Consider the following 24,205-nt stretch of genomic DNA (forward strand, 5'->3'; position numbering starts at 1 on the left):
GCTGGGACCTGTTATAAATGACAAACCGAAGCCTCGATATTCAGCAGAATTTAGATTGGTTTATTTTATATAGACAGAGCAGTGCAGCGCCGGGGACACATGGGGGTCACTGCCCATGCTGATTAGCCTAGGAAATAGTTTTCTTCAATTCATCTGCCTACAGAACTATTCGCTTATTGTTGAGCTGCCTGTGGATATATCCCAAGCATGGTTTGCTGTTTGGCACTATTCACATATTGTCCTGGGGAATTCTAGGTATGCAGATGGTTTGACAGGTGACTGAAAATTTGCCATTTTTAAAATTGGTTAGTTTCCCAATTGATGCATTAGTCCCGTTTCCTGAATATAACTGCCACAGGAGAGCACTGGCAACATGGATTTCCAATGCATCTTTTTATATTGCTTCTGAGTAATTACGTAATCCAGAATTTACTTCAAGAAAATGTTGAAAAAATAAGTGTAGACTTAGCTCTTCAGAGGATTTACCAGAATCAAATGCATTCACTCAGATTGAAAGAAAACCAACATAGAAGGGCTCAAACAGCACTAACTGGGATGTGTTTAGAATACAGACTGATAGTTTTCCAAGTGCACTGCTTTATTTACTCTTAGCCCAGATTATTTACTTGGGGAATGAAACTGACTTTCATTTTGTGCATTCAGCTGTTTTCAAAATGAAAATGTAGTGGAAAATGTGGTCTGGCTAGGTCTGCTAGAAAATGGGCTTGTGCTCTGTGCAGTTAAGTGGTTCAATGCATTCTGCAGTGGGAATATTCACTGCCTTCCTGAGAAGATTAATTTCCTTTTTGGTGGTTTGTGTATCATAAAAAAACCAGAAACAAATAAAAAATTCCTCTTTCAGTAGGAGGATGAGTTCAGTGACATTCAGCAGTGTACACAACATGCTGGTAGTCATTTGGATTTAGGGCAAAGCTTTACCTGTGTACTTCAGGTGGACAATGAACTTAGGATCCCTGCTGGAGCTGGAAGGAATGAAAGGTTTAGTGGTCTGTGTAACACTAGCCACCTTAGCTTTCTGGTGCAATCTGTGAGCAGCTCTTCTCAAACCCTCTTGTCTTCCCCCTGCTGAGCACCTGCAGCAGAAGCCACAGCATCTGTGCAGGTAGTCCTGCCTGTACCTGGGAGGAACAGGAGATTTCCCCTTAGTAACGTTACATTTATTTTCTGGTGCTTCACTAATAAAATCCAGACAATGCAACAGTTGCTTGTCTCATTTTTAGTGCTCTCCCCAGTGTAGTTATTCTGTCTTCAGAAGCCTCCTCATCTATCAGGGGACAGCTTAATGCTCTGAATGGGGCTGGTGGATGCTGTGCATGGCTGATGTGTTTGTGCCACAGCTGCCAGTGCTCTTCTGTCCAGCTGAGCATGTCAGGGCTCATCTGAACAATGAGTGTGCTCAACAGCAGCCCAGAACAAGGGACTGCTTGTCCCACGGTGGTGGTGGGCAGGGCTGGCTGCTCAGCAGTTTTCCCTGATTTTGCATAGCACAAGTGCTGAACAAAGCACTCTGAGTGAGGGACATGATGTCATGTATTTTCCAAGAAACCTAGATATTAAAAAAAAATCATAATAAACGTCTTCAGTGAGTGGGATGCTTTTTGAGGAGCCATGGGCCTTTCTGTGTATTTATGCCACAGTACAGAACTGCCATGCTGTGTCTTAGAATAAGAGAAATGGCATCATTTTATAATCTCATTCAGTCATTCTGGATATGTTTGTGTCTTTCTCCCATAACTATCTACTTCTTCAGCTGTACTATGAAGGCTGAGGCTTGCTACAGAAATCTTGTATACAGACAAAATAAGGATGCAGATTTAATTACTTGTTGCAGCAATTAGTACGGTGCCATGACAGCACTTGTTTGTAAATTATAAACCTTCATTTAATAAGTAAGGTAAATTTTATTTTCGTTCTTTGTATTTCAATGTTGTGACTTGCAATACCTTTCAGAAGTAATCTCATGCAGGCAGTTCAGATTGGAATGTGATGACACTTAATAACATATGGAAATGCTTTACTGACTATATGGTGAAAATATTAAATAATATACTTGATGCCATTGTTTGGGTGAAAAATGTTAATGTGTGCATTACTGTGCTGTCAGAGCACACCCTCTAGCTGGGGCTCACAGATCCCACAGAAGTGAAGAAGATGGCTGTGTATTTCAAAATAGCTGCACAAGAATAATATTGACTCTATTGCTCATTTCTGAACAAAGATTTGATTTGGGCTAGGGCATTCCCCAGCTGAGAAACTCATGATGAGGAAGCAACAAACACAGTGAGGCAGTCAACAGCAGCTGACCCTTAGTGAAAGGGCAGGTGAGTTGTGGTTTCCTTTGGGCAGGAAGGAGTCCACCAGGTGCTTACCAGGGGCTCTGCTTTAGCTGTGCTCCAGCCAGCATCCCTGGTTTGGAAAGAGCTAACTGTGTCCTTAAGGTCCACCAAAATCAACACTATTTTTCTGAAGTAGGACCTTAGAGTTTCTCACATAGGCAGGGAGTAGAGCTGGTGCTGCTGCACTGCATTGATACAGCTCAAAGAGAGAGCATCCACAGAACAGAAATGTTTAATAAGAAAAACTAAGGCAAATAAATTCAAACAGGGAGAAAACACAAGGAAACAAAGGGGGAGGGGGAGGAGAAGGCTAAGTTTGTAAAATACAATAGCAGCAGCAAAGAGTGACTTTGAGACAGTACAAACACTATGCTAGGATTGGAAACCCTCTCTGAGTTTCTCAAAGCTGTCTTCAGGAGATACACCATGTATGTTATGGACTGTGCACCATCTTTTGTCAAGATTGCTAGAAGGACTTTATGTAAGTAGTGAATGGCATAATTACAAACACAAAAAGCATGTCTAATCTGAGTGAACCATGGGGCAAGGATACAAGATTCCAAGGGGGCCTTTCCCAACCCCTGAGCTCACTGCTTGTAACCCACAGGATTAGCTCTGCCACACAAAGTGCCCACTGTGCTCTACAAACACACTGCTCCTGTACATTTCCAGAGATGTAATGCAATGTGGGAAGTAAATGGCACAGTTATAGACAAAGCCCATGGAAGATGTCTTGGAGAGGATTTGAGCAATAAGGCATCACACTCTTAATTAGCACGTCCCATGTAGTAGATAAAGATGCTCTGACAATCAAGAGAGGAAAGGCTGTGAAAGCTTGACTGCTTTTTTTTTTGCTTAACTGAAGACTGCATTTGCCTTGTAGGAATATTTCCTGTGAATAATTTATGCAATATTAAGAATAGGGAAGTCCTGCAGTTTTGTATTCAAAAATAGGGAAACTGCTAGAAGAATCTCATCTCTCTCACTTCCTGCTAGAATAGGCTCACCATGTCACCTTTCTTTAATTCTCCCATTTCTTTTTAACAACCCTCTTGCCCTTCTGCCATAACTCTATTTAATTTAGGTCTGATTAAGTATTTGCAGAAGGGCACCTTTCCAGCAAGCTGGTGCAAACCCCAGAGCTGTGGGCCAGAGACAGAAGAGGAACAATTAGCACAGTGGAGTTTTAACATTCTATTGCATCTGTTACTTGGATTATCCACAAATAAACCATCAACTAAGACTTCCTGTTTAATTCTCTGATAACAGAGATTTCAGGCTCTGCAGAAAAGTTTTTCAAGGGTTTTATCCTTCAGCAAGCCTGGGATTTCTGGTGTTGGAAGGAGTGTAGTGCTGGTAGTAGTTGTGGTCTGGAGAAAAGTCCCACCTGCTACAGGTCTTGCTGTTAAAATAAGCAGGAGACACAGGTGTTTCCCAGTCCAGCAGGTGCTCAGAGAAGCTGAGAGAGAGCCAAGAGAGAAGGTAGTGGAAAACACTTGTGTCCTAAAGAGCTGGGTGTGGAGGAACAGGAAGAAGAGGGTCAGTTTTCCATGGAGGCAGGTGAAGAAGGTTGGTAGTGTGGGTGCTGGAGTGGAACAAGGCTTGTCCCTTCCAGGCTCTCAGCTAAGAGAGGAGGGAGAGCATCTGGTGCTTGGCTTACCTGCAGTGAGAAGAGGGGGTGAGTCAGAGGCCTGGAAAAAATGTCTTTGATTTTTATCAACATTCTGTCCATTACCTAATTTAGCTGGTAGCCATCATTCTCAGGGCAGCAGATGAGGAATTGTTTGTTGTGTTCATTGTCATGATGCCCCACCAAAGTATTTTAGGAAACCAACATTAAAATGTTGGAAGGAATAAAGAAGTGAATGGTGTGGGACAAAACTCGCTACCTTTAGTTAAAAGCTTGCTCCATTCCTGTACTAAATAATGTGGATAATTGTTCTGTAGTCTTGTGCTGGTTTTGAATATGTTTGCTAGAAACTGAAATTCAATAGTCATAGTCTGATTGAGTCCTTGTTTCTGTAATAAGACATATGTTGATGCAGAGCCTTTGTGTCTGGGCTCCTCCATTCCCTGCCCCTAAGGAAGGCTGGGAGCACAAGGCCTATGCAATTGGGGCTTCTTTTCTTTTTTGTATATAGGATAAAAATTGAAAAAACATCAAGGTAATTATTTGCCTTCCCTTTTAACATAATGTCTTGGGACATTATGACTTTACATTATGACATTCCATCTTCCACTGAGATTAAACCCTCAAGTTGTCAGTTATTTTCAGAAATAGATTCTATTCTAGACTAATAGAGGGTTACAGGGAATGATTCTTATTTTTACACACTCTTTGTAGGATTCATAGACTAAACAGAAACAATAGAAACAAGAACTGTGATTTCTGATCAATTTTGTACCTATGGATTGTGATGCACTTTGTTCCTTGTGCTACAAGAGAGAGCAAGCAATTCCTACCAGGATTATTCTTTGAGTATTGCAGTATTTAATGGATTCAAAGGGCTTTGGAATGCGTTTTCCCTGTGTTTTCTACTCCATGCAGTTCAGTCCAGTGCTGGCATTGGAGAGCTCTAGCAGGCATTCCTGGTTGTTTGAAGTAAGTGGTATCCATGGCTTGGGGAAGGAGTGCTTTTCAGCCTCTGCCAGGTTTCTTTGTTTCTTAAAGAAGCAAGTGGTTCAGCCCCAATGGTGCTACAGTTGATCCTTGTGCAAGTGTGGGCACTCCAAGAGTACTGAACTATACATCCCCACCACTTCTGACTCAGTGCAGTGAAACTGGACACCAAACCCATTGTCCAATTGTTTATCCACTCCTGGTTTCTGAGACACTGAATAGAGGCAATTCTTCTAGCTCTGGCTTCATGCCTCATAGCAAACAAGAAATTCCTGCCATTTGCTTCAGTTTTACTCTTGGCTGAAATTTGAACATACAGCACAGTCTTATTTCACATTTCTTTTTCTCCCACGGGCTGGTCTCATGGAGGATCACCTTCACACCTGGATCATTTTTGTCTGCTGGGAGGTGGAGGTGTGTGAGTGTTTGCATGCATGGTGCTCACATCTCATCTGTGTATGAGCCATAGACAGTGGAAATTGTTCCCTCCCAATAAAGGCTGAACTGGCAGTGGGGCTGCTGCTGTTTTTAGTAGAGGGGTACAGCATTCTGTGTGTCTTCCTTCTTCCATTCCAGACACTACAATACAGTTGTGGGTTTAGTGAATCTGATCCCTGAACACCTGAGGGGGATTGCTTATCCATAGACTTTTGTTTGGCCAGAAAGTGCTTGCATTTAAACTCTTCTAGGATTTGGGATGTGATCCTTCTCTGCTATCTGAAATACAGAGGCATAAATGAAAAAGAGCTACTCAACCCATGCCATGTTTTCTTTTTACTGCTAAGAGCCAGATCTGCTGGTGAATCTCAGGCTTACCATCTCACTCTATGGTTTGAGGGTGAGCAAATCTTAACCTCTGAAGAGCTTGCATAATACCCAGGTAGAAAGGAATTTGGGCCACATGTTTGTGTCTACCACACTCGTTAATCCAAACAGATTAAGCAGTTATTTCTGCTTGACTCTAAGATCATACCCATATTACTTTGTAAATACACCTAGTAGAAAGTTTTTGAGAGATAGCATATTTTGTTTTACTAGTAGCCAGACTTTCTGGAGGGGTGGAGAGTAATGAAGTGGAAGTGGTTACCAGACTTGAACTGCAGACTATATAGATATAAGAAAGTTATTTAAGTATCAGTTAGATCCTGAGGTGACCTTCAGTCTTTTTATTTCAGCAGTCAGGGATCAGTGCTGTGGGAGGCAGACACTAGCTGCAGTAACACTTGTTTTTCTGTTCTTGTGGTTACTCTCAGGGTTAGGCAATGTTTATTTCCCAGCATAGCTGCTCAACAGCCTTCCTTTCTGAGCTGCCAACACATGCTAATAGGTGTTTGAGGAACTGCTGCTACAGTACCTACTGGTTGCCCTGCTGGTTCACTTACTTGTGTGTTGTAGGTTACAGAACCCCAAGAATGTCACTGCAGAGTGTTTACAAACTCAGCTGTGTAGTTAGTCTTTGTGTTCAAGCATGCACTGTACTTATTTGAAACAATCTGCTGCACTGCTGCATTAGGGCTAAAGATTTGTGAATTAGCAACTTTCATAGTTTTAAATCCTTTGAGGCTTCCTCCAGCCTTGCTTTTCCTTAAAAACACAAGGCTGGGGGGTGGTTGGGTGGGGTAGTGTGTCATGTCCCTGCAGAACAAAAGCAGATCTTGTTCTAATACTGTCATGTAAAAGCTATCAAACTGCTTGCATAAAGCAGACTTGAAGCCAATCTCTGTCTTTCAAGGGCCACCAGACTGCACTCCACATAAACAGTGAGATGTCTGTGTCTGTCACTGTCTCCTACTACACTGCTTTTTCATTCACTTTGTGACCAAATCCAAGTTTTCTCTCTCTGCATGAAGTGCTGCCTCAGTAAAACAGCACTGGCAAACCCACATTGATTTAATGAGGCAAATGATTCAAGTTTTGTGCTTTTTTTCAAAGCCCCTCACACACTTGTTGAAGCCTGTATCAAAGACCTATTCCTGTATCTTTGCCTCCTGGATTCCTCATCTATTTTTGAGTCTTATATTCTTTCCTGCATCTATTTTAACTCTGTTACTGTGCCATTTAACCCCTGTGGGATATGGAACTTGTGGGAACGAAATGACAAGCAAATTATTACAAGAAAAATACATTGGTTAATCTACACACTCCTCCAATGGTTTCATGGCCCAGGACATGCAGAAACCCTGATTAGGTATTATGCATTTGTTTGTCAGCAGCTGTAATATGAACTGATGAAGAAATACTTAGTAAGGGTGTCATACTGTGTCTGTCTGATCTCTCTGCCTGGACTAATGCCTAAGCAAAATATGTAGTTTAATGCTTGTGATTCAGGGTTTACCACAACTCTGAGATGTTTTCCTAATAGGATATGTACTGGTTTGGACTTGTTATGGGAATTCTTTCCCCTCAGGAATATCAGTCTGTGCAATGCCCCTATGCTGTGCAAAAGTAAATAATATTCAAGCCTTGGATCTCTTAAATATATTTAGTGCTACAGATCCCCCAGGGATTCCTATAAACTTGTGTTACCTTCTGCTTGTTACCTAAACTGCTTGAACTTCTATTTCTCCTTGATTCACTTTGCCCCAAGTCCCAAACAAGGCTGGAGAAGTATTTAATAAGACTTAATCCAGACTTGGAGGAACGAGACTCCTCTGCGGCCTTTGTCAAGCCATTAATCTCAACTATTTCAAAACCTTCCAGTCCTTTTGGACTTTTTATTTTGGATGCTGAGTTGGAGGCTGCTAAATCAAGTACAAAACTTCCACAGCTTCCAGCTGGACCTGAGGTGATCTGCACTGCCAGTGCTTAGCTTATCCAAAACTCCACAAGCTAAAACTAAAGGACATTCTGGCAAATGTTGGGTTTTTCCTGCTGACCTCCACATCACCAGGGTCACACCTCTAACCCTGCTGCCCCATGATCCCAGGCCATCCTGAGAACTGAGCCCTGTTAGGCAGAGAGATTTTGAGCTTGGTGTTACTGCAGTACTAATAGACACTAAGAAGCTGAAGAACAAAGAACATTGTGCACATTCCTTAACACTATAAGGAATTAAATTCTCTGCTAGGTTTTAGGAAATGGCTGGCATAGAACTATCAATTTAACAGACTCCAAATAGCTCATGCAGCTCATTTATTTATATATATGATATACACACATCTTTTTTTCTCATTAAATTGCCTCAGCTTTTTCAGTTATTTTTTCCTGTTGCCCTTCCATTCGAAGTTTTCTTCCACTGTTCCTATTAACTTTGATATTGTCTGTTGAAAAATATTCCTGTTCTTGTAGAAATGCTGAATGCTTTTTGCCAGTCATAACACCTCCTCTCTATAACGTTATTTTATCCTGTTTTCCTTCTTTAAAGACTTTCCCCCTCTTTTTCTAGTGCTCTTGCATGTTCATACACATGTGACTAAAGTTTAGTAATCAAAATACTGTGTTATCCCCAAGTAAGAAGGTTAGTTTATCTCTGAATTTGTTTGGGTTAAGCAGATTGTTTTGGTTTTTGATTTGATTGAGACTTCCTCTCTCAGCAGTCTATCTGTTTGCTGTTGGGTTCACCATGAATATGTAATTTAACTGCATATAAATTTCCCCTCTGGGAACTGTGGTGCATTATTTTCAGCATGCTGGAGATTAAACTTCGGTGATGCCTCTGAAAAGTATGTATGTAATTTCAAAACCAAAAGAATCATATTAGCTAAATTAGATGTTCCTCGTGAAACATCTTTATGAAAACAAGAGTAATCTGTGGCTGGAAAGAATAACAGCACAACCTTTATGGCAAATGTTTACATGCTGTGCACAATACTATGTTTTGATGAAGTGTTGTTTCATAACTTGGCAAAGACCTCTTAAAGATTGTTGGCCAGAACAAGCTGATTTTTTTACAAGAAAAACAAGTTTTGAAAACTTTCAAATTAAATGTGTTTAATCCAGACAGACCCCTCTATAATTCTCTTCTTTGTAGAAGGCTTAAATAAATTATCTCTCCTACTTCCACCATCCCAGCTCTGTGGGGTTTCACTTCACATTGGTGCAAGGTGCAGATTCAAAAACTGCTAACAGAGCATTCCAGCTCATGTGTTTATGGCTGTATGGTATAGAAAACTGGAAAATCAAAAGTATTAATTCCAAGTCTAGTTGACTAAATATACCATAACTTGCCAGAAAATCACATGTAGTAAATAAGCTTACCAAAATATATTGTCTGCCATTCTGGCAAGTAGGGGTAGGGGATAAGAACATTTGCCTCTAATGCTGAAGTGTGCTTTAACACTTGGTGGGTGAAGAGTTTGTAGTGTACAAAAATCATGGTATTAGTGAATCTCATGTGATTGTGCCACCAAGCTAAACACTTGAAAGGCTGTGAGATGGCAATAATTAGAGTAGTAGTTGGGAATTGTGTATCTGTGTGTATCCTTATTGTAACTGCATGGTGTAAAACACAAAGGGCTTTAACTGTATATGTGATTATTTATTTTTTTCCTGCATACAAATTTCAACGTGAGAAATAATCCCAAACCCATAAAAAGGGAGAGTCTATATGTATCTCTGTGTGGCCAAGGAGTGGAGATACAAAAAAAAGAGCTGTTGGTATAGAATTGGCTCTGCTCCCTTCAGATGGATCAGAACAGGCAAGTTCAGATTTCCACCTGTGCCAAGGATGGTGACAGCAGCAGGAAAATGGAAAAAAAGGTACCATGATTACTACAGAGAAAAATAGGATGAGAGTTTTATTGCTGTTGTGATGAAGTTAATTTCTCAGAATGTTAGCAATAATGCTGCTAGGTGTAAAGTAGCCATGAAATCCTGATGCATGAGACAGATTTGCAGCTGGTGGACACATGGAGTTCATTCTGTTCTTATTTTGGCTTCTACACGATTGGGCTTGGGTGAGTAGGAAGAAGGAGAGCAGTCAGCAGCTTGTGTCAAAGTGCTGTGTCCAGACCACAAAGGGAGGACTTGGGGAAACACAAATGTTGCTGACTACATTACAAATTTAGTCATCTTGCAAAGTTCAAGGTTGGCTTAATTCAGCCAGGCAGAGGGCCAAGCCAGTAATTTCTGTTTAAGCCCTGAAGATTGAATGCAGTGTACCAAGTTTTGTGGCTTGTTGAGAGTGAGGGAGAGGTGGAAAGCAGCAATTAATGTAGTTTCCTGGTAAGAGAGGTGCAGAGCCAAGGATAACTCTCTAGTCCCTTTCATATGGGTTCCAGCTCTCAGTGACCTGCTGGTGAAGTTATTGCTGAGCTGCAGATTCAGACACTAAAAGCCTGTCGAATGCTTGCTGTTGTGCAGGTGGGGCCTGATAAGATCAAAGTCCTGCCTGGTGAGGTTTTTACCTTGGTTAGAGCACATGTTTTGCATTCAGAAGATACAGGGTAATGTCTTTCTGGTCTTAGAAGCTGAGACGTTTTGAAGATCATTGTTTGGGTTATCCCAACCTTTTGAATTCCGGAGAGGATCACATAAGAGGGGCAGGCTCTCTCTCTAGCCCCTTTCTTCCTGACAAAATCCTCACCCTGTCAAATGGAAATTTCCACTACCGATGTACCTTACTGCATTCTGTCAGTCAGGACCTACTGTAGGCAAGTTTAGGCAGTCAGAGGTCCGGGGGACCCCCGGGGACGCGGGGGAGGTGCGGCCATGCTGGGACGGGCGCGGGCGGGCCCGCCGCCATTGCCCCTTTAAGCCGCGGCCGCCGCTGTCCTCGCGTGCCCCGGCGGGCCGCGCCCGCGCCGCGCTATTTATAGAGAGGGGGCAGGGCCTGGGCCGGGGGATGCGTGTGGGCAGCTTGGCTCTGCGGGGGAACTGTGTGCACTTTTTCCCTGTGGGGGAGCTGTGTGTGCAGCTTGTCCCTGAGGGGGAACTGTGTGTGCACCTTCTCCCTGCGGAGGAATTGTGTGTGCACCTTCTCCCTGCGGAGGAATTGTGTGCGCCCCTTTCTCCCTGAGGGGGAGCGCTGTGCGCGCGCCCCTTTCTCCCTGAGCGGGAGCGCTGTGCGCGCGCCCCTTTCTCCCTGAGGGGGAGCGCTGTGCGCGCGCCCCTTTCTCCCTGAGGGGGAGCGCTCTGTGCGCCCCTTTCTCCCTGAGGGGGAGCGCTCCGCGCGCGCCCCTTTCTCCCTGAGGGGGAGCGCTCCGCGCGCGCCCCTTTCTCCCTGAGGGGGAGCGCTGTGCGCGCGCCCCTTTCTCCCTGAGCGGGAGCGCTGTGCGCGCGCCCCTTTCTCCCTGAGGGGGAGCGCTGTGCGCGCGCCCCTTTCTCCCTGAGGGGGAGCGCTCTGTGCGCCCCTTTCTCCCTGAGGGGGAGCGCTCCGCGCGCGCCCCTTTCTCCCTGAGGGGGAGCGCTCCGCGCGCGCCCCTTTCTCCCTGAGGGGGAGCGCTCTGAGCGCCCCTTTCTCCCTGAGGGGGAGCGCTCCGCGCGCGCCCCTTTCTCCCTGAGGGGGAGCGCTGTGCGCGCGCCCCTTTCTCCCTGAGGGGGAGCGCTGTGCGCGCGCCCCTTTCTCCCTGAGGGGGAGCGCTGTGCGCGCGCCCCTTTCTCCCGGAGGGGGAGCGCTCTGTGCGCCCCTTTCTCCCTGAGGGGGAGCGCTCTGTGCGCCCCTTTCCCGGAGGGTAACGCTCTGTGCGCCCCTTTCTCCCTCAGGGTAATTCTGTGTTGCTCCGCAGGCCCGGCAGCGGAGGTTTCTGACCTGTCCCTTGTCCCCTGAGGGGAGAGTACTGTCTTTATCCCTTCCCCGCGTGTTTCTTTCTCCCCGGGGTTTGGCACAGGAATCTCCACCTGTCCCAACCGCAATTGCTGGATTTTCCCCTTCTTTCTGGTCAGTGGGACACATGGAAGAAAAAGGCCGACGTGTGCTCACTGAGCAGTCCACCCACGCTCTGCGCTGTGGAGAAAGGAATGGAGTGCTTCCTTTTGCAGAGGGATATCATTTACTACACACAAACCGTACTTTGTAAAACCAGTGAAGAGCCTTTGTCTCACTGCAGAAGCTGTGTAACTGTGTAATGTATTTGTATATCCTCTGTAGTCAAAGAGAAAAAGAGGCTGTGCTGAATGAGACATAGGAATTGCCGTACTGGATTAGAGCCATCTGCTTTAGTATCCTGTGTGAACCCAGCTAAAAAAAAAAAAAAAAAAAAAAAATTATGCATATTATAAAAGTTACTTCAATAGTTAGCATGCAGCTTGGAACCTTAATTTCTATTTGCTTTTTATTTCAATACAATGATAACTAGTCCTGTTAGTCATTTAAAAATGGTATTATTTCAGTCCAAGTCCATTAGAATATGGCAACAGTTTCCCTTCCCCCAAGTTATTTCTGTATTGCCACTGTTTTTAACAAAGGATAAATCTAGTCGGAAGCACTCCATCTCTGTCAGTATAAAAGAGATGGGGGAGCAGATGCCCACATCTGATGCTTTCAGTTTTGCACCTTCCCTGTAAGCCTTCATCTGAAAAGCAGCAGGTTGTTACCAGTTTATGGAACAGCTTCCCTCCTCCTTCACCCTTGAGCACAACTGGATGCATCAGCCACCCAGCCCTTGGGCAGGAGTGGTATCTCTGATCAGCAACTGTGAATGTGACAGGCACTGAAAATAAGGCCAATTGCTTTTCATGCCTCTGCCAGCAAAGCCGTGTGAGAGCAAATGAGCATGAGTCACTGAGTTGGAGTGGGTTAGGAGTGTCTGAGACACTCATTTTATTGCTTTCCCTGGGTATTAGGGGATTTGCTTTCTTTCCAGGACAAATGTGGTTTTTTCCTATACCCTTTGCTATCACCTCCTTTAATATAAAACAAATCAACCAGTGGCAGAGGGAGGGTTTACCTTGGAGGTATCTAGGGTGAAGAGAGCCATAGTAATCTCTTAAATGCAGGAACACCCTCAGCACTTTAAACCACAGCATTAGAACAGGAGTCTCAAGTGCACATTTGTAATGCTTTTGCCCTTTGCTCTTTAGAGGGTTGATTTGCTCCACAAATACTTTATGAACCTCTTGAGACTGTGGCACCATGTTATTCTTCAAAAGTGTCTGCTAGTAAATTCCCACTGGATTAGAGCATAGGCTTCTGTCACAACATGATAAATAATCATAGGCAAGTGCTGTTTGTGTCTCCATAAATACAGATCTGTGTGCATGGTAGAATCATGCACAAAAACAGTTGAGACATGATAAAAAGATAAATCTTCTATGAAAACAGTGAGAGGGTTGAGTGCCTTCTGAAATGGGCAAACAAAATTAGTAAGTCATTCAAGGGTAGCCTTGTTTGTGTGCTGTGTGTGCTGGGGTGTCATCTTTTCTTTGAATAGTTGGCAAATTGAGCACAGCTGAGCCAAATAAACAGGGATACTATCCACAGACCTTCATTTTGCTGGGTAGTAGCAGTCACTGCACTGAGACTGGTCATCTTGTTGCCAGAGGGGATTTTCCTGATGAAGTTTGTAGCATGGGGAACTTTGGTCTGGGTTTATAGTTTGTCTTTGTAAAGCTGAAATACCAAATTTTATTTCTGAATGTAAAAAAAAGCTTAACTGCAGAGTGCAGCTTCATGTGTCAATAAGAATATCTGTTTATTAATGCCAATACTGGGCTGCAGGCCTGATTGATCAGGGGGATCTCAGCTCTGCATACCCACATTCTGCCTTTGGCTTTGGCAGAGTAACAATTACTTTCTTATGTAGCCTTGCTGAAAATCATACTATTGGGAGCTTCTAAAGATGAGGAATCTCCTGTTTTCCCTTGGCTTTTGTTTACTGTTTTCGGTATGTTCCTCTTTTGGGCTTCTCCCGGGTGCCAGTTGGTACCACACTGCAGGGGAGATGGGCAGTACTTTTTGCTCAGCTGGAACATTTTGGCAGGTAGGCAGGAGGTTTGGCCTTTGGTAGACTTGGACTGCTGAGGCTTTGTGATGCCAAAACTTCTCACAGAGACTGGCCTGTTAGTGCAGGCAACTCTGCATGGATCATCAGTCAGGTACAGGCTTGATGTCATCCTGCCATCACTCCAGAACACCAAAGAGAATTATCAGTGAACTAGTAGAGGAAACACAGTAAACCAAATTAGAATTCTTCAAAGGATTCTGGTGCTTTCAGAACTCACTTTCAGCAGCTTACACTCCCACTTTTTGCTCTTGGACTCATTTTGTAATGTTTGCTTTTGGACTATTTGGCTGATTATTATTTTGTGTACTATGAAATGTACTTTAGATGTCACTTAGTTCCACCCCTTGTATAGCAGATGATCTAAAGACATCGTTGCTCAAATGTTTTTGTGTCATAATGGTAAGTCCATAGCCAGGTAGTCCCTCCAATTTGATGGGGGTAATTTGGTAAGTTCATTTGTGTTGATCAAACTTTGATGTATATTTCACTGCAAATAACTGACCTTTATAATGTGTTGCATTTGAAATTTACAGTCTGAAGCTTTAGGGACTGCAGAAGTTTTTCAGAGTCATAGCTGAAAATATCTAATAAAAAAACAAAAGAAGAAGGAGATTATAGCTAGGAAAATGCAGTAAGAGGTCAGGAGTTCACAGCTGATGGTAAAATGGGCCATATGTCCTTTTAATCCCTGTTCAGGAGGTAAGTAAAGATCTGTGTCAGACTCTCTTCAAACATGTTTAGAACCACAAAAGGAAGGGATACATTTAACAGTGTCATTATTTAACTTTTTTTATTTAGGCAAAAGGGAAATGGGAAAGAATTTAAAAAAAAAAAAAAAAAAAAAAAGGCTGGTTAAACCAGTCAGAAAAGTTTGGCTTCATACTGTGGAATTTTCTTTTTTTTTTTTTTTTTTTTTTTTTTTTTTTTTTTGTCTTGTTTTGTTTTTGTTTTGTTTTTTTGGTTTTTTGGTTTTTTGTCTGAGACTGCAATTAGATTTGGATAATTTTGTGAAAAATGGCTTTTAAAATATCATATTTGTTCCAGAAAAATATAAGTAATTTTGTTGAGACCCTTAGGAAAAAACCCAACACATCTAATGGAAGTAAATATGTGGACTAGAAAATATCTGCCCACATGCACTTCAAATTATCTGTCAAATATGCTCATTTTCCTTTTCTTGAAGATACAATAATGTTCAGTTCACTCTGGCCAGTTGCATGTTCAAAATTCTATAGATAAACACAATCTTTAAAAAATATATTGCAGTAAAGAATTATATATACCATTGTCTCATTTAACAAGCAAAACATTGATGGAAACATGATTTTACTCAGGTCCAAAGTAATTTAGTAGCAGTATTGCTTTGTTAGTGAACATGTCTTGGACAACTGATTATATGTTCTTTTTAACATTTAAAGCTTATCCTCTTCCTGGATAATTTTTTAAGATCTGGATGGAAACACAAACAAAGGGAACCTGAGTGAATTTTGTGAACACAGCAGGCTCATCATCCCACTGGGTCTTCCAATGAAGCAATTTGATTTTCTACATGATGGGTTGAAGAAACACAGGCTGTCCTGGTAAATGAGGTCAGAACTGTTAAAAATTAACTTCCCAAATATATGGATAGGCATGTGACTCAAGCACTGTTCTTCTAACTAGGCAGATTAGTTAGGTCTGGGGAATCCTATATTTTCCTAGGCTGACTGGAGTTTGGCCTCCAGACAAGAATTCACTCTGATTTCTGTATTCAGAAAGTAAGAGTAAACATGCTCAGAAGGCTAAGAATTTTCTCTTCCTCATCTTTCCTATCAGCAGTTTAACCATAGTTGTGCAGAGGCTAGATTATTTTTAGCCTAGATTCCTAAACCCAGGAGACACCCAATGCAATCTTGTTGTTTGTCTGAGTAATGTGGATTTCCCTGGATAACTTTATCTGGCTTTAACTGTGTCTGAAACTAGGCTGAACAGCATCATAGGGTGGAGGAGCCAAATAATTCTGTGACATTGAACGTGCTCAGTGCTGCCCAATCCAAGAAGCTCTTCTGCCACTGGAAAAGAAAAATTTTCATATGGAATTTGGACTATACTTGAACTACTCTTTAAAAAGCAATGTTTATTACTTATGAGTTAAAATTTAAACTCAACTGTTAGCCTAATTGCCATCAGTGAGTCCAACAGGAACTGCAGGTAGTGACTAAGGACTCGTTCAGGCCAGTGATAAGGTGCATGGGCAGGACTCTGTGTTGCCAGCCCTTGCTAGCTGGACCTTACTTGAAGTGTCTGGAAAGTTTCCATGCAAGGAGAATCTCTTTTAGCACTGTGGGGCTTCCAGGAACATAATATTTGACAGTGTCATGAGGAGGAGTTGCTGTCTGTTATGTAAAGCCTGGCTCTGTACTGTGAGCTGTTCTGTTCCTCTCACATACAGAAGTTATACCCTGTGATCTGAGTTTTAGTGCTAATTGAGAGCATGGCATGTGCAGCTTCAAATAGAGTAATCAGGATGAGATTCATTGCTCAGAACATCACAAGGCCTTGGTGTACCTTAGCTCTCAACAGAGATGGCAAAATCCTCTACAGGCCCCAGCACAGGGTGAGTTTCATGCAGGAATGCATTTCTGCAAAGCTATTTAAGCTCCTAGAAGTTTAGATAATGTTTAGTGGGATTTTCAGAGTTGCACATCTCAAACATCTACAGCAAAGCAAATGGCATTAAGGTATACAGTAATTTTTTTAAAGTATTGTCTGCATCATGAGGCAAAAAAAAATTGAAAAAAAAAAAATACTGGAACAAATCCAGCTCCAAGTGTCCATTTATAAATGTTTTAGATATTTGCCTCTGACTTGAGTGGGAAAGGATTGTAAAAAGACTTAAGTAATTGGCATCTGACTTCACTATCATACAGTGTGGTTTTATGATTTATTGAATAGTTGCCTACAATGACTGGCCTGTATAATTTGTTTATTTGGTATTAGGAAAAAGACTTATATAATTCTGTTGTGAACTCTCCTCTTCTGAAGGGATGTGTTTGTCCCCTCTACAGGCCTGCCTTCTCTGTGATTTTCAGACATTTTCTGGGAAATTGCCATGGCAATAAAAATGGCATCTCTCCTCTCCTCCTCCACTTCTCTCCCTGCAAAGAATATCCTATTGTTTGTGAAAGGTAAATGCTTTGGGTAGCAGCTGCAATCAACAGTGTCATAGATGGTTAATATTAACAGTGGTGGTTTAGTGCATAAACCAAGTTCTAACTATTGAAAGTGAAATTAGAGCTGTCAGGCCTCACACTGTCCCACTGCTGACCACTGAAGGTTTGAGAAACTTTCAGTGGAGGCAGCATACCAAACCTCAAGATACTTTTTCCTAGTCCCAGCATGGACTTTCAGATGTCTCACTCTTGGGTGAAACAGCTTCTATTTCTGCCAAGGCACCAGGGTGAGGAGGGCAGCTTTGGGTGTCACTGTGTTAATGTACCCAGATTACTAAGAAACCAAGTAAGAAGGCAGCTGTGAGCCTTTAAAGCAGCATGCCATGGAAAAATAAAACAAAAAATGTGTATGTGCATGGGGGAATGTACCCAGTGCTTTGCACATTCCAGCAGAGGCCTCAGTAAAGACTGGAATTTTAATTCTCATCTGACAACATTCCACAAAGACAACTTACATTCCCTTCCTGTTTCCCCCTCCCAGGAGATAATGTAAAAAAAAAAAAATTGGCTGATTATTTATTCTGCCTTGGTTATCAAATAACTGTGGGAGTGCCAGCACTCAGAGTGCTAGAGTACTTTTGGTTAGTTCCTCATTTGGCTTTTCTGGGACGCATTAGGATTAGCTGTTTTCCTCCCTTTATATTACCATTCAAAATCAAGATTAGCTGTGTCTTCAGCTAACTTGTATCTCTGCAGGGACTCCTCTAGTTTCTTTTAACTACACACATGGTCCAACCCCCACATGCCTGTTGGTGTAGTATAAGGCAGGAAAGAGGTGAGGCAATGACTCATATAAACTTCTTAACAGCACAGTTAAAGTACAAAACCCCGCCTATCCCAGTAGGAACAAAGATCTTGAGCTGCATAGCACCTGCTGTACAGTATTCTTATGTTTGTTCCAATATTTTTTGTTCTGAGTACAAATATGGAAAGTAGGCCTGTGTTCAAGGAATTTGAATGAAGGAAATGTTGGTTTTGGAACTGACATCAGTGTGAGATCAGGAGAACCAGACTTTGCACACAGTCGTCTGTTCATTTCTGGATTACAAACTATATACAAATAGGTGTAGAAGTTTGTTTCCTCTATGTAAGTAGGCCTGCCAGCATTTATAATTACCCCATTTCAGCCACTGCTCACGACTAAAATAGTAAGTTAGTTGTATAGCTGAATTCCTAAAATACAGTTTAACCACTTCAAATGAGGATGCTTTTTTTCCTCTTCTTCTAGTTTTAGTACTAGTCACAGTAAAACCTCTTTATTGCAGAAACTTCTCTTTAGCAAGAAAAAAAAAATTAGAAAAAAAAACTTAGAAAAAAAAACCAATTCTCTGTTCTCTTTGCCTTTGAATTGATGGCCATGTTTTTTAGAATGTTGGTTTTGGCCCATACTGTGACATGGCTGTAAGAAGCAGAGCACAAGACCCACAACCCAACAAGGGGGAAGTTATCATTTTCTGCTTCTATGATTCTAGACAGCTTCAGCAGCTAAGGAGATTTACAGTACATAGAGAGTATCTCATGTGTCATAGATAGCAATGTTGTGTCCTGTAGTGCTGTCCCTGGCAGACCTCTGGCACCTGAACTGTCACTGGGATGCTCAGAAGCCACCAATGTATTGAGCATTATTTGACTTCATTCTTCTCATGCACCTTTTCCTTGGGTAAATGGGTGGAGCATCTTTCCTCATGACTTAAGTTAGTTCCTAACGTAGGTGAAGACCTCTGGAGTTGTCCAAAGAGAGACACTGCAGAGATTTGAAAGCTGATTAATGTGTAGGAGGCAGAGGTATTTTTTCCCTTCTGGTTTACACTACTACTTTTGAGCTCAGTCATGAGCTTCTAGAGAAGATGGGAACAAGCATCACACTGTACAACCTCTACATGGCTTACCTGTATCACTGGGCTGTGCTTAGGATGGCAGGGAAAGCTGTCCTGCAGCAGTGCTGTACATGGTGGCTGAGAGGGATCTTATAGGGACAAAAATGAGCAAACAATCCATTGCCTGTGTCCCTGTTTCCTGTGTCAGCCATTTGAGATAGCCAAGCTGCCTCACTGCAGGAGAAGCCCACCCTATTCCAGTTCAGTGTTAAGAAATTGACTCAATGTGTGTGAAAAAGGCATCAGTTATTGTCCAAGCTCCCCAAAACCTCTCAGGTCATCTCAGAATCCTTGCCCAGCCCCATTTCCAACAAAGGCATCACAGAAAGTGACTGTGAGATCAGCTTTCCTTTCATACATTCTCCCTCTGTACAACGTTGGCAGCATAAAAGGACAGGCAAGTGGAGACAGTCCCTTAGGAGGACTCTTTACAGAAGGAATGCATTTATTTGCCTTTGTCTGATTGTTCCTTGGACCCTTTTAGAAAAGATGGTGGCTCTGTGCCAGAGTACCTGCCAGCCTGTGCTGTGACACGGGCTCCACTGGAGGTGTTATGAGCATGGTGTGCTCTGGCTCCCTTATGCTTGGAACACCCTGAACCTTTGCAGGGTCTGTTCACAGCAAATGAGGAAGACGGGGACTTAAAAATTCTTCTCCCCTAATCAAGCTTAAGAACAAAAGCACTGGGCAGGAGAGCTGGTATGTGGGCTGGCTGCCTGGAAGGTAGCCCTGGGTTTCAGGGGTAAGATCATGTGCTTGTGTCAGTAGGGATTGCTCACAGAGATGGCTCTGGCTTAGGAATCGCCCGATGCAGTGAAGCACCTTCTTCCCTTCTGGTAAGGAGGAGGAATAGTTGAGGGGAGGTTGATGGGCCAGAGTGGGAGCTAGAACATTCTGAAAGACTTGCTGGGAATTGGCAATGCTCTGGGACTTTGAGGGCCTAAGTATATTCATCTATTTCATTGCCTTTTGCCCAGCATCCTAAGTAGTGGCTGGGCATTCTCTGAGTCTGTGAACACTAACCAAGCACAAAAATAAATGTTCATCTTAGTCTCTCCCCCCCTTTTTTTTTTTTTTTTTTTTTTTTTTTTTTTTTTTTTTTTTTTTTTTTTTTTTTGTTGGGTTTTTTTAATTAAACTAATTAAAAGGAAAGCCTCCAGCCTCCATTAAAATCTTGTATTTTTCAGGTTAGTTGTTGTTTAACATTAATGCCTGGGTTTGATACTGCTTACAATAGCAGTGAAGCAATTGTCTTTTATGGTATTTATAAATCTCCTTATTTTCCACAAGTTAATGTAATAATAACAGTTTTAAGGCTCTCTTTTTACCAACTGTAAGTCTAATTTTCTAACAAGATGCTGCTAATTGTATTACTCTGGCTTCAGCAGTTTTGTGTGTGTCTTAGATGTGGCCCTTAGATGTGCAGTAGCTTCTTAGCCAGAGCTCTTGTTTTGGTCCTGTCAAATGTAGTTTTGTTGTAACAGTAGCTTGTTCTTAGTAATTTTTATCTGCTATATTTATTTATTATGGTCTAGATTTTGGTACATCAATTACTTTTGCATTGTTGTTCAAATAGATCAGTATCCACAAACTGTCTCAACTGGCTGTAATTACATTACTCTAATTTCAGTGAGCACAGCGTTTCTCTCACCAGCTGCTAGAATTTTGATTGTATTTAAAATATATAAAATTCTCAAAACCGTACATTACATGAAAATTAATTGGGAAAACTATCCCCAGGAATGTCTTTCATAGTCTGCTTCTGTGAAAAATAAATGGATGTGTTAGAATCTGCCTTCAGTCATAAGAGCTTTTGAAGCAAGTAATGTGTAGTCTGTTGGTCACATTTTGCTCATGACCTTCCAGCCTCCACAGTTGCTCTTGGGGAATCATTGTCTGGGTGCATGGCCCTGCAGGTCTAAAAGTGAAGTAAAATTAAGCAGTATGAAGAGCAGGGCTATAGTCAGTTCTGTATAGGGAGATTAAAATACATGTTTTGGGTCACTTTAAAGGCCAGTGTTCCAGCAAGAATTTTTTTCATTTTGTGATCTTTATTAAAGATACTGATGAAATGCAGATTAGAAATTACAATTGCATTTGGCATTGTTAATCCAGCATCATAAGAAAAGGATCACTGTAGCTGAGGATGCAACCAAGTAATTAAAACTTTCAGAAAACGTGTTACTTCCTCATTGCTGTTGGAAGCTGTGTTTCATTCTGCAATAAAAAGTTCAGAATCCTCTGGAAATTCGGGTTATTGATCCTCTTCCCTCTCCCATAATCCTCATGTCCTTCTTGAGCCTTGTTCTGGGGTGCAAATAAAATGCATTCTGACCTGCTTCTTTTTCTTTGGGAGTTGCTGCCAGCCTGGCCTCAACGAAATGTGTCACTTCACCTTCCTTTTGGATGGAGATAGATCCATGTTTTTGCAGTTCAGTAACATCTGGGAGTGGTAAATACTGAAGTAGGGAATTCATACCGCTGGCAAACTGTGCCGGTGGGAAGAAAACCCGCCTGGTGTGCAGAGGCAGATCCGCCTTTCCTTGCAGGAGGCGGCTTGCTCGTGCCATCTGCTGGAGCCTCCTGCTGGCAATGCCGTGTGCAATTTTGGCTGCACACGAGGCAGAGTGGGGGGGAAAAAGGAAACGTGCCTAAACCAGAAGGACTCGGTGTGTGTCATCCAACTGTGAGAAACCAGGTGGGAACTGTCCAGGATGCATGAAGTGTAAAGAATAATTAAAGGTTTATTTGTGGTTGCATCAATTACGACCTTTCTGGTTGTTTTTAGGACATGCAGTACTACTGAAGCCTGTTGTATTTAGAACAGTGTACAAACATGTATAATGCTGTCTTTTATGGCATGTTCTGCTGTGCAGAAAATAGGACTTTGAAGGTAATTTAGTGAAAGCTAAATAAAATAATTACTAAGTGGATTAATTTATAATGGTTTGCTAGTTATGGGAACTAAAGTATTGTTACAAAAGTAGCAGGCCACAGAGTAATTTCAGTTATATAAGGGTGTTATTCTGTGCATTTTAGGTAATGATGGCTAAATAGACTTTGAGAACTTCTATGGCTCTCTTGTCACCTCTTTGGAAACTCACCTGCCCATCTTTTTTCTTACAAATTAAAAAAAAAAAAAAAAAAATATATATATATATATATAAATAAGGTTTATTTCCAAGACAGCTTCTTACCTGGTACTTTGTCCTGCAAAGATTGCTTGTGTTACCTAAGTGAAATGTCACAAAATATTTTGTTTAAACAACGTACTTCAGCATGAGAGAAGTCAGCCCACACCAAAAATACCTCATTTAGATTTTTGTTAAAATTTACATAAAATGCAGAATTTCCCTTACAGAAACACAAGTTGTGATGCAGAATGTCAATAAATTCATGCTTGTGCTCACAAATGCCTTGGACAATGCTTTACTGGCTAGTGGCATTTCCAGGTGGTTCGTGAGAGTTTCATATTGGTTTCAGCTGGTCTCTTTTAAAGTAGCAGGAGCATCAAACAATGTCTCCAGTCAGTGTCATTGTTCTTGTTCCTGCCGTGGGTGGAGTTACAGTGTTAACCCCTCCTGGGATTTGTTCCCTTGTTTGGTAACCAGCCTCGGCTCTAAAGGTATTTGGTTAGAAAAGATTAGACAGACTACACCCAAAACTGAGCACTGGATACAAGCACTGCTTTTTCTGACATGGCTTAACCTTCTCATAATTGCTGCCATGTAGGGAGTGGTATCAGCCTGCTTCCATCTGCTGTCATTCATCCTTTTCGTGGCAGTTTGGATTGTGAGGGAAAGGGGTACATGACCTTATTGCCTATCAGCTAATACTGGAAAAGTGAAGCATAAATATGTGCTTGGTTCTGAGGCTTAAATAGCCACAGACTTAAAATCTGGACCTTTTTACTCAAAGCTGAACTTTCAGAAACCCTTTACCATATCAGTTTCATGATTATCTGTGACACAGCACAGTCACCTTTGGCAACCAATAAGTCTCTAAGAGGAATAAAGCCTGTAGTAGTCCATAGCAGCAAGCAGGCTTACTCAAGGGAATTAGGAATTAGCCTTTAGTAATACCCTAAGCAGACATTTGCACATCCTCTACCAGAGCTAAAAGAACCTCTACATGCTAAAGGCTATGGGGAACACTTTGATTTTAGACAGAACATTATCTTGCTGTCTAACACACACCCCAAGGATGTGGTGCTTTCTTCAAGTCTGATAAGGTATGTGTTTCTCATTTTTCTATGTTAAGGAAACAAGTAAGATAACTGGGTGAGATTGGGTGCAGGTGAGAAAATAAAGCTGATTTTCTTTTCTACCACTGTTCTAGTGGCCATTTGCTTGGGTCAAAGATCTTTTGCAATGCAGAAAGCGAAATAAAGCTCATTCTGCCTTCAGGGAGATGAGAGCTGCTGTGTTATTCTCCCAAGAGGGTGTTAGAGAGGGTCTAAGAGGGGTCTCTTCTGTTGTATCTTCTGATACTCCTTCATTCTAAGGAGTTTAAATCTGAGGGCTTTTTTTAAAACAATAGTATTTTCATGTCAAGGCATTCTTTCTTGTCTGTAATAGAAGAGAGGGATTCTCTTTCTTCAAAATGAATAATGAAAGTAAATTTTTAGCCTGATATCTGACAGATGCTTGAGGAGGAAGTACAGAGGTACATATATGTTTTGTTAGGTACTTGTTAAAGGCTTTATTGAATTTCAGGGGTTTAAGTACTCATTATACTTTTAGGACAAAAAATTGCTGATACAGAGAACAGTAGAAGAAAGAGATGATGAATGAAAAATGCTTGATGCTGTGAGCATGATGCAAGGCAAAGATTCCAAATTAACTGATTTGGTTTAACTGGTGTTATTTTTGTTTCACTGTCATGATTTTCTCTTCAATGTTCCTTGACCTGAAGCAAAAGGGTAGAGCTCTGAACATTTGCAGGTCATCTTACTTTACCAACTTCACTGGAATCTTTTATGGTCACAGTTACTTTGAGATGAACAAAATAGAAAATCAGATCAATAGAGTAGCTTTCATCATATCTGTATTGATTATTTGGCTACTGGAATGCAGCTTGATGACTTAGTCATCAATTGGGCCTTGAGTGGCTGAGGTGAGAAATTTCCTTGCCTTGACTTTTCTGGGATGAGAGCTTGGGAGTTTTGCAGAGGTACAGTGCACAGCAGCTGGGAAGCACTGGTGAATATGAATGTGTCAACTCCAAGCTCAATAGCAGCAGTAAAACCTCAGTTTTA

General features: G+C 41.9%; 1 protein-coding gene across 1 annotated transcript in view; it reads left to right on the forward strand.

The window, feature by feature from the left end:
* Positions 1 to 3,919: 3,919 nt before the first annotated feature.
* Positions 3,920 to 24,205, forward strand: part of TRPM1 (transient receptor potential cation channel subfamily M member 1) — a 94,310-nt gene continuing 74,024 nt past the window's right edge. Inside the window, exon 1 of the mRNA XM_056500248.1 lies at positions 3,920 to 4,035. The gene's annotated coding sequence lies outside the window, so the exon portion shown is untranslated. The remainder of the gene's footprint in view (positions 4,036 to 24,205) is intronic.

The sequence above is a fragment of the Oenanthe melanoleuca genome, chromosome 10 (assembly GCF_029582105.1).
Source record: "Oenanthe melanoleuca isolate GR-GAL-2019-014 chromosome 10, OMel1.0, whole genome shotgun sequence".
In the NCBI taxonomy this organism is placed as follows: Eukaryota; Metazoa; Chordata; class Aves; order Passeriformes; family Muscicapidae; genus Oenanthe; species Oenanthe melanoleuca.